Below are 16,730 nucleotides of genomic sequence, written 5' to 3'. Positions count from 1 at the left end.
GGAGAGCTTTGCAGCCAGTCCTGAAGATACCTGATAAAACAGGATCAGATGAATGGGGAGGAGGTCCCCCCTATCAGTGGACTTGGCAAGGGGCACGGTGGAGATGAGGGAGGAAGGGAGGGACTGGGAGGGAATGAGGGATCGGGACACGGCTGGGATACAGAGTTAATAAAATGTAACTGATAAGAAAAAAATAAAATTCCAAAAAAAAAAAAAAAAACAAATCCATGGCCTCTATTCCATTAACTGGTGTTACATGCATACATGGATATGCACGCATATTCCCAAATACAATATGTTCAATTTTGTCTTATTACTATTGTCAGTCAAGCTGAGTAGGAACCAGTGCTCTAAGCTTTATAAGTCCTCCAAGTGATCTCAATGCAGATTCAAGTATGTCCTAGTGCTACATAGTAGATAATAGCTTGGAGGAGAGAGAGAAAAAAAAGGTCTGAGATCCATCATGATCTTAGAAAACCAGAGAAAATCCTGTATGTACAGTGTGAGAAAGCCAGGACTGAGCTTGTCAGTGTGGACAAAGGAAAGTGGTTTGGGCTAGTAATAAAAAGCAGCCAACATTCTTGGCATTTGCAGTCACTGTCATGATGAATAAAAGACAAACAAAAATCTATCTAAAGTAAGCTTTAGTTCAATCTATATTATTATTATTAGTATGAAAATACAAAATTGGACTAATAATATCAGCTTCTTCTTTCTCATTTCCACTGGTGGATTCCACTGAGAGAGAAGAGAGAACATCTTGTTGCATCACCGTGAGACTAACACAGCACACTGCTCCAGTCTCTGCCTTACTAAATGCCGACTCTCCTTGGTTTCACACCATGATTTTTTAATGCTCTTATTTGCACATTATTTCATCTTTCATTATATATTGTTCCATTTTGTATTACCCATGATTGTGCTTTCACTGAACAGATGCACTACAGTTTTGCTGCACCAAATTCTATGATCCATAATTAGATGTCAATATGTTTTCTTTATGAACTAAATACATTTTTAGTTACTTGGACATTAATTAAAATCACATGCTGGATTGTTTCATCCTTTCAACAAATTTTTGAGGAAATATTTTTGGTTTACTTTAACGCTTTAAAGCATTCAATTTTATAATATGCAATTATTTTTCCATAAGAATACATACTGTAGCTAATATATAAATATTAATTATAGAGTTACACCACAAAACCCATTAACTAGATATAGCCATTCATGTATAAAAGAAATGGCATTTGATGAATTAGAAAAAACTATTTTTAATCATTGCTTTTAAAATATAACATGTCTTTGTCCTTCAGTAGGCGCCTACCAAAGATGGCCTCTGAAAGACTATACTGACTGAGGTATCAAAGCAGAGGCTAAGACTCATAGCCAAACTTTGGGCAGAGTGCAGGGAATCTTATGAAGGAAGAAGAGAGAAAGACCTGGAGGGGACAGGAGCTCCAAAAGGAAACCAACAGAGCAGTAAAAACGGAGTCCTAGGGGTTCTGAAGAAAATGACACTCCAACCAAGGACAATGTATGGAGAGGACCTAAAACCCTGGCTCAGATGTAGCCCATAGACTAAGTCTCCAAGTGGGATACATAGTAAGGGGAACATGAAATTTCTCTGACATAAACTCAGTGGCAGGCTCTCTGATCACCTCCCCCTTGAGGAGGGAGGTTCAGCCTTGCCAGAACACAGAAGAAGACAGTGCAACCAGTCCTGAAGAGACCTGATAGGCTACGGTCAAATAGAAGGGGAAGAGTACCTCCCCTATCAGTGCATGAGTGGAGGGGCATAAGGGGAGAAGAGGGAGGGAGGGTAGTATTGGGAGGAAATAAAGGAGGGGACCACAGCAGGGATAGAAATGGAATAAATTATAATACATAATAATAATAAAGGAAAAATTATCAGAAAGTTTATATATATATATATATATATATATATATATATATATATCATGTATTTTGATGCATTTCTAGTCAAAATAAATGAAATTAGTTTTCAAAATAATGGAGGAAAATGACCAATATGGCTCTAATATAATAAGAAAACAAATTTGAAAATTCATAAAAGTTTATGTAGAGACAGAAAACACAGATTATGCGGGTGATACAAAGCTCATACTTATTAATAATTCCAGATAATACTGTGTTGAATGTGCTTCATGGACCTCAGTGACCCATTCATATGGAAAAACTAGAAACATGTCCTCTTAAAGAAAAAAATGGACATCTCAGATCTAACCTGAAAGAGTAACTAATAAGCACTTATTTCCAATTCATTTTTATAAATGTAGCTGTAATTTTATCAGAGAGAAAGGTAGATAAATATATTTGGACATTATTTTAGTATGTCTTTATGCTTCTTTTTCTGTTATAAGAGTTACTAACATAGACTCAGATAAAGCTTTCATAAAGCTTAGAGCTCCTAAAATTTCCTTCATTAGAACATAAAATAAAAGTTGTCACACCTATGAGCAGTTGCTTAGATTTCGCCTGAAATGTATGAGGGCAGAAAGTCATAAACTCTGAACTTACAGAAGTTTGTTTACTCCAAATAACTTCTCTCAGTGTTCCTCCCAACATTTCCCAGAGATATCAAAGGTGACAAGTTGATGCTTATCTGGCTCTCTGTCACTATATTGAACTAATTATACAAAGTAGTCAAAAGAATAGTTGCAGGGTCCAATAACTCAGCATCCTACAGGATTAGATGGCATCTTCAAAATATTTCAGAGTATGCTACTACAAGAACGGACCCTAACCACATTTAACCCTGAATCACATTTAATCTGTGGTACCTGCATGAGTAACTAAGAGTAAATTTCAAAAGTTAGAACAAAACACTTGCTTGAATGTTGTAGAAGTACCAGCCAGAAATTACTTTGTGCTGGCAATAATTTGTTTTTTGAAATTTCCTTTAGGTGTTGTATTGTTTCTATTTTTGAAAAACAAAAACTACTTATGTTAGAATTGGAGGGCAGGGTGTCTCACTCTCTACCTCACATTGCCAGAATCAGGGTTTTCTACTTGACAAGTCCTCTAGGACGTGAATACTGCACAGTGAAGTTGAAGCAGCATTCCAGAATTTTTTACTCACAAGCTAGTGCTTATAAATAATAAATTGTACCATATCTAATAATACCTTAGATGATTAATAGAAGAGATGACTAGATGAAAGAAAATATCAAAAATATATTGTAAAATTCATTCTTCATGGAGCTCCAAATTTAACTGAATGCCTTGTATTTTATCTGCTAACCCTGGCCAGAATTCATGCCATGCTTTTGTTGTCCTTGTGATGGATATTGCCTTGTAAATCTGCTTCTGTCCCTCACAGAGTCTAACCTTGTCAAGAAGAGCTACTCTCCTTTGTCTCGGTCCCTAGCAGCTCCTCCAAGGAAGGAGTTGTACCCCTCCTGGTTGCCTTTACTGAACCCGTGCTTGATAAATGAAAAGTATTAGATTCAAAGGTGACTTTCTCTCTTCTCATATTATATCAAAGTTTGCTACTTGATAGCAAACAACAGGATTCCATTTCTAGCATAAGGCATGATAATCTTCCCACAGGAAAACCATAAATGTAAGATGAATTATCATAATCAAACTTATTATGTCACATAAGAATAAGAAGTTGTTAGGCTAAAATCTCAGTAGACCTGAGACACACGATATTAAGGTTATTAGATCACACTGAATAATGCACTCACTCAGTCTCTTTGAAATAACCTGCCAAAACTGTAAAGGCTGAATGACAAAGACAAAATTCCATCCAGAGTTTGGAGTCCAATGGACATAACCACAGTACCCATACATACACACACACACACACACACACACACACACACACACACACACTCACATACAGTCACACAAATCCTATTAGAATTTTCAAAAGACAGTTTATTTTCTAAAGAATAAAAAAGTAGCTTGGTGGTTGAATCAAAACAAACAAACAAACAAACAATAAAACCACTAGAGTTACATATTAAATATGGTCAATAAAATCATCATAAACAGTAAATTCTAACCATGAAGACCTCTATTGAGAACAAGATGAGAGAAATTTTTCAAAAATATAAAACATGAGAGAATTTCTTAAGACATGCAGAAAATGATCTTCATTAAGAAAAGTCACAATTATGTACACACACACAAACACACACACATACACACACACACACACATATATATATACACCTACATCATTCATCATGCTTAATAAATAAGTGTTGAAAAATGACCCTGTAGCTTCAGGAACAGGACTTCTTTGTTTGTTATCATTACTTCTTTTAAACATTTTATCTATACATTTTGTATGAGTATGAGTGTTAGAAAGTGTGTGTGTCTGTGTACCTTGTCCTTGCAGTCCCAGTTGAGGCCAGAGGCGATGTCAGACCATCTTGAACTGGACATACAGACATGTGAGCTATCATGTGCATGCTAAGTATTGAACTAGAGTCCTTTGCAAGAGAAGTTACTATTCTTAACCATTGCACCATTTCTCTAGGACATTACTATAATTACTAGTATTCATAATTATACTAGTTGCCAGGACCAGCATAAAAAGAGAAGAAAAAAATAAAAGCATATACATTGGAAATTAAAAAGTAAAATCTTTCAAAAATAATTTAATTACAAACATATTATTTCTTACCTAAAATATCCTTAAAAAATTAATCAACAAATGATTATTATAATTGATTACAAGTCAAATTTGGTTAGGCTTTGAGATAAAGTTCTAAAAAAATACAATTTTACATCAGCCACAAATTAAAAATATTAAAAAAAATTGTGTTGACATTTTAATAAGAAATGTAAAGAATAAATTTCACTATATAAAACTATATAAAAACTATGTAAAATGTTACAGAAAAAATTATTTAAAAATTATTTAAGTTGGAGGCAGAGCCGAGATGGCGACTAGCACAGTTTCTGAGCTGTGGAAGAGCTAAATGTCTGAGTTAGTGAGTGGAAGGACCTCTGAACCAAGGAAAACAACGGTGAGGCTGGTGAGGCTTTTGAAACAACAGGGAACATTGCAGGAGGTGAAAACTTTGGTCTCGGGTCACACGGGGACTTGTTTGGAGAAGGAGAGAAATGACCCTTTGATCTCCCGGCACTCCCCTCCCCCAGACCTCCCTCCTCCTTGGCACAGCAGACTCGTCTTTCTCAGTGCAGACCTAACTGCCTGGGGTCTGAAGCCGCTGATGCGGAGCTCCAAGCCCTTTAGGGCGAATGCCACCGGTACCTGTCTCAGGGTACCAGATCTGAGTGGCGGCTGCACCATCCTCCCAGGGCCCAAGTCTGCTAGAAGCCATACTGGCTCCACACGATCACAATCACTGACAGTACAGCCCGCCCAATCCCACAGTGACAGAGAATACTCTACATACTTACCAAAACCAGGCAGAAACTCCATACAAGCTAGGCACACCAGGCGCTGGGCCTCCCAAGCTTGGAGAGCACAGTGAAGAAACCCCAGGACTTCCCAGAAAGCATCTGGACTAGCAACCCAGTCTCCAGTTACAAGGGGACTTTCTAACCTGGTGGCGGAGCAGCACTGAGCTGGCGGGGCACATCAGCCCTCCAGTTTAAGACTAACCAGGGCCAAACCAGAGAACAGAGAGCCTGATTACCCCGATCCCTACTGACGTGACCATCTTGAAATCTCCAGCTGCAGCAAGACCTCATAACCTGGCAGTGACAGCAGCACTAAGCTGGTGGAGCACATCAAAGAAGCAGGGCCAAACCAGAGAACAGAGAGCCTGGATACTCTGATCTCTGCAAATGACCTGACTGTAAGTGATTGCACACTTGAGAATCTGCAGATCCTGGGTCCTTCTAAAACAGAAGCCAGGCATCAAACCCCTCCCACCCACATACCCACTCTGGGAAACAGAGGGTCACTTGGTACATTGAAGCACCTGCTCTGTGGGTCCAATTGAGGAGATAAGGCAGTTAATTCCAGAAATTGTGCCGCGACCATCACTAGCGCCTGCTACATATACAGTGCAGAGCCCCCTCCCACTCACTCAAGGGTTCAACATTATCTATCACTCTGTCCCCCGAGACACACTTCCACGCACACTTACACACACACACACACACACACAAACATACACAAACACACACAAACACACACACACACACACACAGGCACGCCTGCATTTGCCCCACTTGCGCCTGCGTACTTTTCTCTTACAGGTACAGCTAGTACTCAGCATATGCTGAGGACACAGGAATTCTCTCAGCTTCCTGAAGAACTCTCTAGATGCAAGAGAGACACAGTATCAGTCTGAACTGCAGAACGCAAAAACAAACAGGGAAGGTTTCAGATAAGCCAATGGCCAGAGGTAGGCGAAAGAACATTTCCAACATAAATCAGGACATCATGACTTCACCAGCAACCCCCAAAATTGACGGATACTCCAATTTAACAGAAGCACAGGAAAATGACTTTAAAGCTATGCTTACACAACTATTTGAGGCTCATAGAGAGGAAACAAACAGCTCTCTCAGAACAATAACCATGCAAATTCAGTAAGTTAAAGAGGAAATGAAAAATCTTTCAAAGACTTGGCCAGTAAATTGGAGGTAAAGAAAAGAGAAATAGACAAAATTCTTAAAGAAACACAGGCAAACATAGCCAAACAAATAGAGGCACATGTAGAGATAAAATTAGTGGCATATAGAAAGGGAATGAACAAAAAAATAGAGACCACCATAGAAAAACAGGAATCCACATTCAAACAGATGAAGGAAATGGTGCAAGACATGAAAACAGAATTAGACTCAATAAAGAAAAGACAAATTGAGAGAACCCTTGAGCTGGAGAACTTGGAGAAAAGATCAGGGACCACAAAGATAAGCATCACCAATAGAATAAAAGAGATGGAAGAGAGAATCTCTGGAGCTGAAGACACACTTGCAGAAATTGATACTTCTCTCAAAAAGAAAGTAAAATCAGAAAAATCCCAAACACAAAATATCTAAGAAATCGAGGACACCATGAAAACATGAAATCTAAGAATAATAGGAATTGATGAAAAACAAGACTTCAGGATCCAAGATCCAGAAACCATTTTCAAGAAAATCATAAAAGAAAATTTTCCCAACATAAAGAAAGATATGTCCATAAATATACAAGAGGCCTACAGAACCCCAAATAGACTAGACCAGAAAAGAAACACATCACATCACATCATAGTCAAAACACTAAATCTACAGAACAAAGAAAATATATTAAAAACAGCAAGGGGAAAAAGGTCAAGTAACATATGAAGGTAGACCTATCAGAATCATACCGGACTTCTCATCAGAAACTATGAAAGCTAGAAGGGCCTGGGCAAGTGTCATAGAGAGTCTAAGGGATCACAAATTCCAACCCAGACCACTATACCCTGCAAAGCTTTCAATCAACATAGATGGAGAAAACAAAATATTCCATGACAAAACTAAATTTACGCAATATCTATACAGCAAACCAGCCCTACAGAAGATACTAGAAGGAAAACTCCAATCCAATGAAAACAACTTCACCCAAGAAAACATGGCATACAGATAATATCCCAACAAAAATTAAAAGAATACAAGCAATGAAACACAGTAAGATCACTGACTCCAATACTAAAGAAACTAACATTTATTGGTCAATATTATCTATCAACATCAATGGACTCAACTCACCAATAAAAAGACACAGACTAATAGAATGGGTACGTAAACAGGATCCAACATTCTGTTGCATCCAAGAAACACACCTCTGCAACAAAGATAAACACTACCTCAGAGTAAAAGGCTGGAAAAATGTCTTTCAAGAAAATGTACCCAGAAAACAAGATGGGGTAGCTCTCCTAATATCTAATAAAATAGACTTTCAACCAAAATTAATTTAAAAAGTTGAAGAGGGACACTACATTCTCATCAAAGTTAAAATACACCAAGAGGACATCACAATTCTGAACATCTATGCCCCAAATACAAGAGCGACTTCATTCATAAAAGAAATATGACTAAAACTTAAATCACACATCGATCCCAACACCTTGATAGTGGGAGACTTCAACACAAAACTTTTACCAAGGGACAGATCATCCCAAACGTAAAAGAGTATACCTTCTTTTCAGCAACTCATGGAACCTTCTCCAAAATAGACCATATAGTTGGTCACAAAGCAAACCTCAACAGATACAAGAAGATTGAAATAATCCCCTGTATTCTATTTGTCCACCAAGGAATAAAGCTGGACATCAACAACAATGGAATTAGAAAAACCCTACAAGCACATAGAGACTGAACAACTTGCTGCTCAATGATAGCTGGGTTAAGGAAGAAATAAAGAAAGAAATTAAAGACTTCCTAGAATTCATTGAAAATTAAGGTACAACATACACTAATTTAGTTGACACAATGAAAGCAGTGCTCAGAGGAAAATTCATAGTACTAAATGCCTTCAAGAAAAAATTTGTGACATCTCATACAAGCAACTTAATGGCCCAACTGAAAGCCCTAGAAAAAAAAAGAAGCAAATACACCCAAAAGGAGCAGAGATGGCTGGAAATAATCAAACTTAGGGCAGAAATCAATCAACTAGAAACAAATAAAACTATTCAAAGAATCAATGAAACCAAGAGCTGGTTCTTTGAAAAAAATCAACAAGATAGACAAACCTTTAGCCAAACTAACCAAAAGGCAGAGAGAAACTGTCCATTTCTGATTCAGCAAAATCAGAAATGAAAAGGGGGACAAACTACAGATACTGAGCAAATCCAAAAAATCATTAGGTCGTACTAAAAAAGCCTATATGCCACAAAATTCAAAAATCTAAAAGAAATGGACAATTTTCTTGATAGATTCCATTTACCAAAATTAAGTCAAGATCAGGTAGGAAGACTGAATAGTCCTATTTTCCCCCAAGGAAATAGAAGCAGTCATCAATAGTCTACCTTCCAAAAAAAGTCGTGGGCCAGATGGATGCAGTGCAGAATTCTACCAGACCTTCAAAGATGTGCTAACTCCAATTCTCTCCAAACTATTCCACAAAATAGAAACAGAAAGTACATTACCAAATTAATTCTATGAAGCCAGTCACCTTAATACTTAAACCACAAAAAGACCCAAAAAAAAGAGAAATTCAGACCTATCTCTCTAATGAACATTGGTGCAAAAATACTCAATAAAATATTTGCAAACAGGATCCAAGAACACATCAAAGATATCATCCACCAGGACCAAGTAGGCTTCATCCCAGGCATGCAAGGGTGCTACAACATACAGAAATCCATCAATGTAATCCACCACATAAACAAACTGAAGGAGAAAAACCACATGATCATCTCCTTAGATGCCAAAAAATCATTTGACAAAGTACAACATCTATTCATGTTTAAAGTCTTGGAGAGATCAGGGATACAAGGCACATATCTAAACATAGTAAAGGCAATATACAGCAAACCTACAGTCAACATCAAACTCAATGGAGAGAAACTTAAATCAATCCCACTGAAATCAGGGACAAGACAAGGCTGCCCACTCTCTCCATACCTCTTCCACATAGTACTTGAAGTCCTAGCCAGAGCAATAAGACAACTAAAGGAGATCAAGGGGATACAAATCGGAAAGGAAAAAGTCAAAGTGTCACTATTGGCAGATGATATGATAGTATATATGAGCGACCCCAAAAATTCAACAAGAGAACTCCTCCAGCTGATAAACACCTTAAGCAAATTGGCAGGATACAAAATCAACTCAAAAAAATTAGAAGCCCTCTTGTATACCAAAGACAAAAGGGCTGAGAAAGAAATAAGGGAAACAACACCCTTCACAATAGACACTAACCACATAAAGTACATTGGGGTGACACTAACCAAGCAAGTGAAAGACCTGTTTGAGAAAAACTTCAAGTCTCTGAAGAAAGAAATTGAAGAAGATCTCAGAAGATGGAAAGTTCTCCCGTGCTCATGGATTGGTAGGATTAACATTGTGAAAATGGCCATCATACCAAAAGCAATCTACAGATTCAATGCAATTCCAATCAAAATACCAACTCAATTCTTTATGGACCTTGAAAAAAAGATTCTCAGCTTCATATGGAGAAACAAAAAAAACAGTATCTCCAAAACAATCCTGTATAACAACAGATCATCTGGAGGTATCTCCATCCCCAACCTCAAGCTGTACTACAGAGCAATAGTAATAAAAACTGCATGATATTAGCATAGAAAGAGAAAGGAGGATCAATGGAACCGAATAGAGGATCCAGAAATAAACCCACACACCTATGCATACTTGATTTTTGACAAAGCAGCCAAATCCATTCAATGGAAAAAAGACAGCATCTTCAACAAATAGTGCTGGTCCAACTGGATGTCTACATGCAGAAAAATGAAAATAGATCCATATTTATCACCCTACACAAAACTAAAGTCCATGTGGATCAAAGATAAAACCAGATACTCTAAATTGGTTAGAAAAAAAAAAAGTGGGGAACAGCCTAGAACTCATTGGCACAGGTGACAACTTCCTGAACAGAACACCAACAGCACAGGCTCTAAAAGCAACAATCAGTAAATGGGACCTCATGAAACTGAAACACTTCTGTAAAGCAAAAGTCACTGTCATCAAAACAAAACGACTGCCTACAGATTGGGAAAGAATCTTTACCAACCCTTTATCTGACAGAGGGCTAATATCCAGTATATATATAAAAAACTAAAGAAGCTGAAAAGCAACAAACCACGTAATCCAATTAAAAAATGGAGAACGGAGCTAAACAGAGAAGTCTCTGTAGAGGAATATCGAATGGCAGAGAAACACTTAAAGAAATGCTCAACGTCATTAGCCATTAGGGAAATGCAAATCAAAATGACCCTGAGATTTCATCTCACACCCATCAGAATGGCCAAGATGAAAAACTCAAGTGACAACACATGCTGGAGAGGTTGTGGAGAAAGGGGAACCCTCCTCCACTGCTGGTGGGAATGTAAACTGGTAAAACCACTTTGGAAGTCAATTTGGCGCTTTCTCAGACAATTACGAATAGTGCTTCCTCAAGACCCATCTATACCACTGCTAGGTATATACCCAAACTTTGCTCAAGTACACAACAAGGACGTTTGCTCAACCATGTTTGCAACAGCTTTATTTGTAATAGCCAGAACCTGGAAACAACCCAGATGTCCATCATCGGAGGAATAGATACAGAAATTGTGGTATTTTTACACAATGGAATACTACTCAGCAATCAAAAAGGAGGAAATCATGAAATTTGCAGGCAAATGGTGAAATCTAGAAAAGATCATTCTGAGTGAAGTATCCCAGAAGTAGAAAGACAAAAATGGTATATACTCGCTTGTATAGACGTACAAGATATAATAAACATAATAAAGTCTATACAGCTGAAGAAGATAAACAAGAAACCAGACATGAGGTAAGATGATCAATCCTCACTTAGAAATGCAAATGAGATGTGCATTGGACATATGACAGGGGTCTACCGCAGAAGGCATCTGAAAGATGCTACCAAGCAGCATTTCAGAACAGATACTAAGACTCATAACCAAACCTTCAGCAGAAGGGGAGTTAGTATAACAGGGAAAGAATAGGAGCCCCACAAGTACCAAATATATCTGGGCACAGCGTTTTTTTCTGAAACTGTTTCCCCAACCAGGGACCATGTATGGATATAACCTAGAACCTTTACTTGGACGAAGCTCGTGGTAGCTCAATAACCAATTGGTTTCCCATAGTAGGGGAAATAGGGACTATCTCTGACAGGAACTCAATGCAGGCTCTTTGACTCTCCACCCCCCAAGGGAGGAGCAGTGATGCTAGGCCACAGAGGAGGACTTCGCAGCCAACTCTGAAGATACCTGATAAAACAGGGCCAGACAAAAGGGGAGGAGGTCCTCCCCAGTCCGTGGACTTGGAAAGGGGCAGGGAGAAGCTGCGGGAGGGAGAGTGGGATTGGGAGGGAATGGGGGAACGGGATGCAGCTGGGATGCAGAGTTGATAAAATGTAAATAATAATAACAAACAATAAAAAAAGAAAAAATATTTAAGTTAAGGATAGCAAGTAGCTTAGATAAATTCATGTATTAGAAGATATTTATTTGATAAAAAATGTCTAATCAAAACGGCCGTAACCTAGACCTACAAAGAAGCTGAAGTCATGACCAAAGTGGTGTGTAACGTGAATAGAGCACGGAGACTGCAATGGAAAACAGTCAGGCCTTGATTATGCACATAGAGGCACAAAGAAAACATTCTTGCTGCATGCGCACTGCAGTACGTTCATCCCAAGCTGTTGATCAGGGAACTTTGAAAACAGGAAGTTTTATAAAATAAAGTAAAATAATTTTATAAATTTCAGAGTAAATAAACTTAATCTACCTACTCCAAAATGTTTAACAGGTGCATGTTGCATGCTTGCAAAGATTTAAAATCTCCTAAGGCTTTGGGTATTGAAATTCTGTTCCCGTTTAGAGCCATTATCTGGGTGGAAACTTAACCAGACTATGCATTAGAGGTGAGGCTTTTGGAAAGTGATGAGGATTAGATAAAGGCCTCACAAGAAGCTTCACTTTAGAGCAGTTCCTCTTTATAAGAGCACAGAGTGACCAGCCAGATAGGAAAGGAACAAAAAAACTATCTTTTTTTTTCTTATTATTGTCTTCACAAAGAGCCTTGGACACAAAATTGTGTTCCCTCACCTTTTAGCCAGAACCATGAGCCAAAACAAACCAATTTTCTTTATAGAGTAGTATACTAAAGGATTTTATTTTATTAACTAAAATTCAGAATAAGGCAAGATTGAAGATGGAATTATATCTGAATTCATCATTTCTGAAGGTAGATGATGGTAAAATGATCTAGAGAAGAATATATTTTCAACTTTATCACAAAGCTATCAGCCGCACTCTTTGCAATCTGCTAATATATAAGGGAATGGAACTGAATGATGGATAAAAGAAGAAACATGTTCATCATACAAGGACAAATAGAGCTGAAGGGCTAAGAAAAGGTCGGACAATACATTCTGGAATTCTGCTACAAACCATGAGAAAACATCACTCTCAAAAAGCAAAAAGAGCATATATATGATATGCTATTCAAAATGATGCTGAACACAACCCATCACTTACCCTGATTTGAACATTTGACAACATATATACGTATTTATCGAAGAATTACATATCACCCCATGAAGGAATTTATGTGCCAAACTGAAGTAAAAATAAATATTGAAATGATAAAAGAACAATTGAATACAGGCAAAAATAATTGAACAGATGATTCAGAAAGTAAAAACAAACAGTTAAATGAGAAAATGACAAAAGAACAAGTTGCAGTATTTTTTGTGGGAAATATAAATTGAAACTATAATAAAATAACATTACATATTTTCTCAGTGAGTAGAAAACATAAGTCTGACCAGAAAATGTTCTGGCAAACATAGGACACAAGCAGAACAAACCAGTGATACATACATACAATATTGGAAGCTTTGCAAAAGGCAAACTACTTTTGAAAACACTTTTAAATTATTGCATTTTATGAACCATAAAGTAAATATTTGCACTTAAATATAAAGAAACATGTATTTCACAGATCTTGAGTATAAATAAAAATTTTAATGTGCACTTATGCAATTTAAAATATAAACAAGATATTGAACTTTTCTATAATCATAAGAAGGTCTTTATGCTCCCCTCATTTTTTGATCTTTAGCGATATAGATTATTTCTGGATTTAATGTATATAGAACCATCAATAGTGCTTGTCTTGGCCTTCTATAAGATATAGGATTGGTGAAGATCCTTTCCTACTCTCTAGCCTAGCATTTTGTTCTGATGACAGCATCCTTTGCTTTACAGAAACTTTTCAGTTTCATGAGGTCCCATTTATCGATTGTTGTTCTTAGAGCCTGTGCTGTTGGTGTTCTATTCAGGAAGTTGTCTCTGTGCCAATGAATTCAAGGATCTTCTCCACTTTTTCTTCTAACATGTTTGGTGTGTCTGGTTTTATGTTGAGGTCTTTTTTCCTCTTTAACTTTAGTTTTGTGAAAACGTGATAAATATGGATCTACTTGCATTTTTCTACATGTAGACATCAAGTTAGACCACCACCATTTGTTGAAGATGCTGTCTTTTTTTTTTTTTTTTCATTGTATGGGTTTGCCTTCTTTGTCAAAATTCAAGTATCCATAGGTGTGTGGTACAACCACTTTGGAAATTAATATTGTGTTTTCGGAGTCTATTAGGAATAGTGCTTCCTCACACTCCAGCTATACCACTCCTTGGCATATATCTGAAAGATGCTCAACCATGCAACACGAACATTTGCCCAACTATGTTCATAGAAGCTTTATTTGTAATAACACAGAATCTGGAAACAATCCAGATGCCCCTCAACCGAGGAATGGATACAGAAATTGTGGTACATCTACACAATGGAATGCTACTCAGCAATTAAAAACAAGGAAATCATGAAATTTTCAGGCAAATGAGTGGGTATCACAGAAGCAGAAAAACACACATGGTATATACTCACTTATAAGTAGGTATTAGACATGTAATATAGGATAAACATACTAAAATCTGTACATCTTAAGAATCTAATCAAGAAGGAGGAACCTGGCTAAGATGATCAATCCTCACTCAGAAAGGCAAGAGTGACAGACATCTGAAAAGGAAGAAAACAGGGAATAGGGCAGGAGCCTATGACAGAGGGCCTTTGAAAGATTCTTCCCAGCAGGGTATCAAAGAAGAAGCTGAGACTTATAGCCAAACTTTGGGCAGAGTACATAGAATCTTATAAAAAAAATAAAAGGGGGGGGGGATAGAGCAGACCTGGAGGAGAGTGGAGCTCCACAAGGAGAGCAACAGAACCAAAATTTCTGAGCACAGGGGTCTTTTCTAAGACTGATACTCCGACAGACTTCCAAGATGGCGGCGGCTAGTGTGCAGCTTAGCTGAAGGGGAGAGGACGCGCAACGCAGAAAAGTGAGTGAAGGGGCTGATCAACCCAGAAAAGAGTTATCTAGACTTCCAAGAAAAAAGAGACTAACCTTGATCTGAGTCCTTCTAGAATCAGGTCACGGCAGACTCCTCGGGGAGGAGACACCCCGAGAGGTGATCCCCAGGCACTTCCTTGCACCCAAAATCCTACTCCCTCTTCGGAGGAGGCAGGAGGCGTCCAGCAGATTCTGCACGGACCACACTGTCTGTACCCCAACCCCAGCGAGAGCTGCAGCTCCCACCAAAAAAAAAAAAAAAAAAAAAAAAAAAAAAAACCAAGATCGGGGCTGAGAAAACCCAATCCTTTCATGCACTCCCCGAACGCCACCAAAACTCTGCCACTGCAGAGCAGAGGGATAGAGAGGCGCACAGCAACTTCACAGTGCCCCCACCCCAGTGCTGCCGGATGCTCCTAGCAAACAAACTTCAGCTCGGGATCAGGGACTGTGGTCATTCAACACGTCCTGATTCTCCTGGGTCCAGCACAATAAGAACCAGAACGCTGCCATAACCCTGCCACGGCGGAGCGGAGGGTTAGAGAGGCACACAGCGGCTTCACAGGGTGGGGCCCCAGTGCTGCCTGCTGCTCCTAGCAAACAAACCTCAGCTCGGGATCTGGGACTGTGGTCATTCCACACGAACTGAGACTCTCCCGGGTCCAGCACAATAAGGTCTAGCACCAAGTCCTAGCACCGGCACCCCCCCCCAACCCCTGGCAGAGAAACCCTGGCTCAGGATCCGACTGAGAAGTCGCAACACCTTCTGGCACTCCCCTGAGAGCTCCGCTATAAGCTTGCCCTAGTGGAGGGGAAGGTCAAAGGGGAAGGGCAGAGAGGCAACCTGCCACAGGACAGAACACCCCCTCTCCAGCACACCCAGTGGCCCCTAGCAGAGAAACCCAAGTTCTGGATCTGAGGACACTCAAACCTACCTGGTACTCTCTCGGGATCAGCAAACATAGGTTCTTCCACCAGGCTGCTTCTGCAAGAGAGATCTGGGCCTGGGATCTGGGATTGAGAACACTCAACCTAACTCTTTCCCATGCTACCCTGGGACCAGTCAACATAACCCCTCCTGGCAGAGGGAAAGGACAGAGAGGCAGCACACAGGAAAGGTGGACACCAAGTCCTGAGGCCACAGAGTCACAGAGCTGACTGTTAGCCTACCCGCGCATTTTCACAGCAGGACCAAATCAGAGAGTAGAGAGCAAGGGGAACCCCTTGGCATTCCAACTGGTCCTGCAAGAGACTGAGTGAGCCTTCTAGGGAGAGTTTGCCCCAGACCCAGGGCCTCTCCACAGAAGCAACCAGACGAGATCCTTGCCACCCACACCCCTAGTGTGGGCATCATAAGGATTCTTGGGATAGCGACCACAACGATTTAGTCTCTGCCTTGTGGGTCCATCAGTGTAATCCAGGCAAACAATCCCTGGATCTCAGACAGAACTGCATAATAGTGGTCTGCAGGCCACTGCAATAGTCAGAGAATCCCCGCATGCACACTGTGCCCGCTAAAAACGCATGCGAATAGCGCCAGCTTCACATTCTTTACTTAGGCAAAACTGAAACCAAAACGCATACTCCCAAACCAGTGAACATCTCTCATCTTCCTGAAAAAAAAAAAGTTCAGAAAACAGAAAGAGACGATCATAGCCCGAACTACAAACTCAAGGAACAAACAGTGAAAATTATAAATAACCAGATGGCT

The sequence above is a fragment of the Psammomys obesus genome, unplaced genomic scaffold (genome assembly GCF_907164565.1).
Source record: "Psammomys obesus unplaced genomic scaffold, mPsaObe1.curated_primary_1811, whole genome shotgun sequence".
Classification (NCBI taxonomy): domain Eukaryota; kingdom Metazoa; phylum Chordata; class Mammalia; order Rodentia; family Muridae; genus Psammomys; species Psammomys obesus.
The sequence above is the reverse complement of the archived record's forward strand: the minus strand, read 5'-3'. Positions refer to the sequence as shown.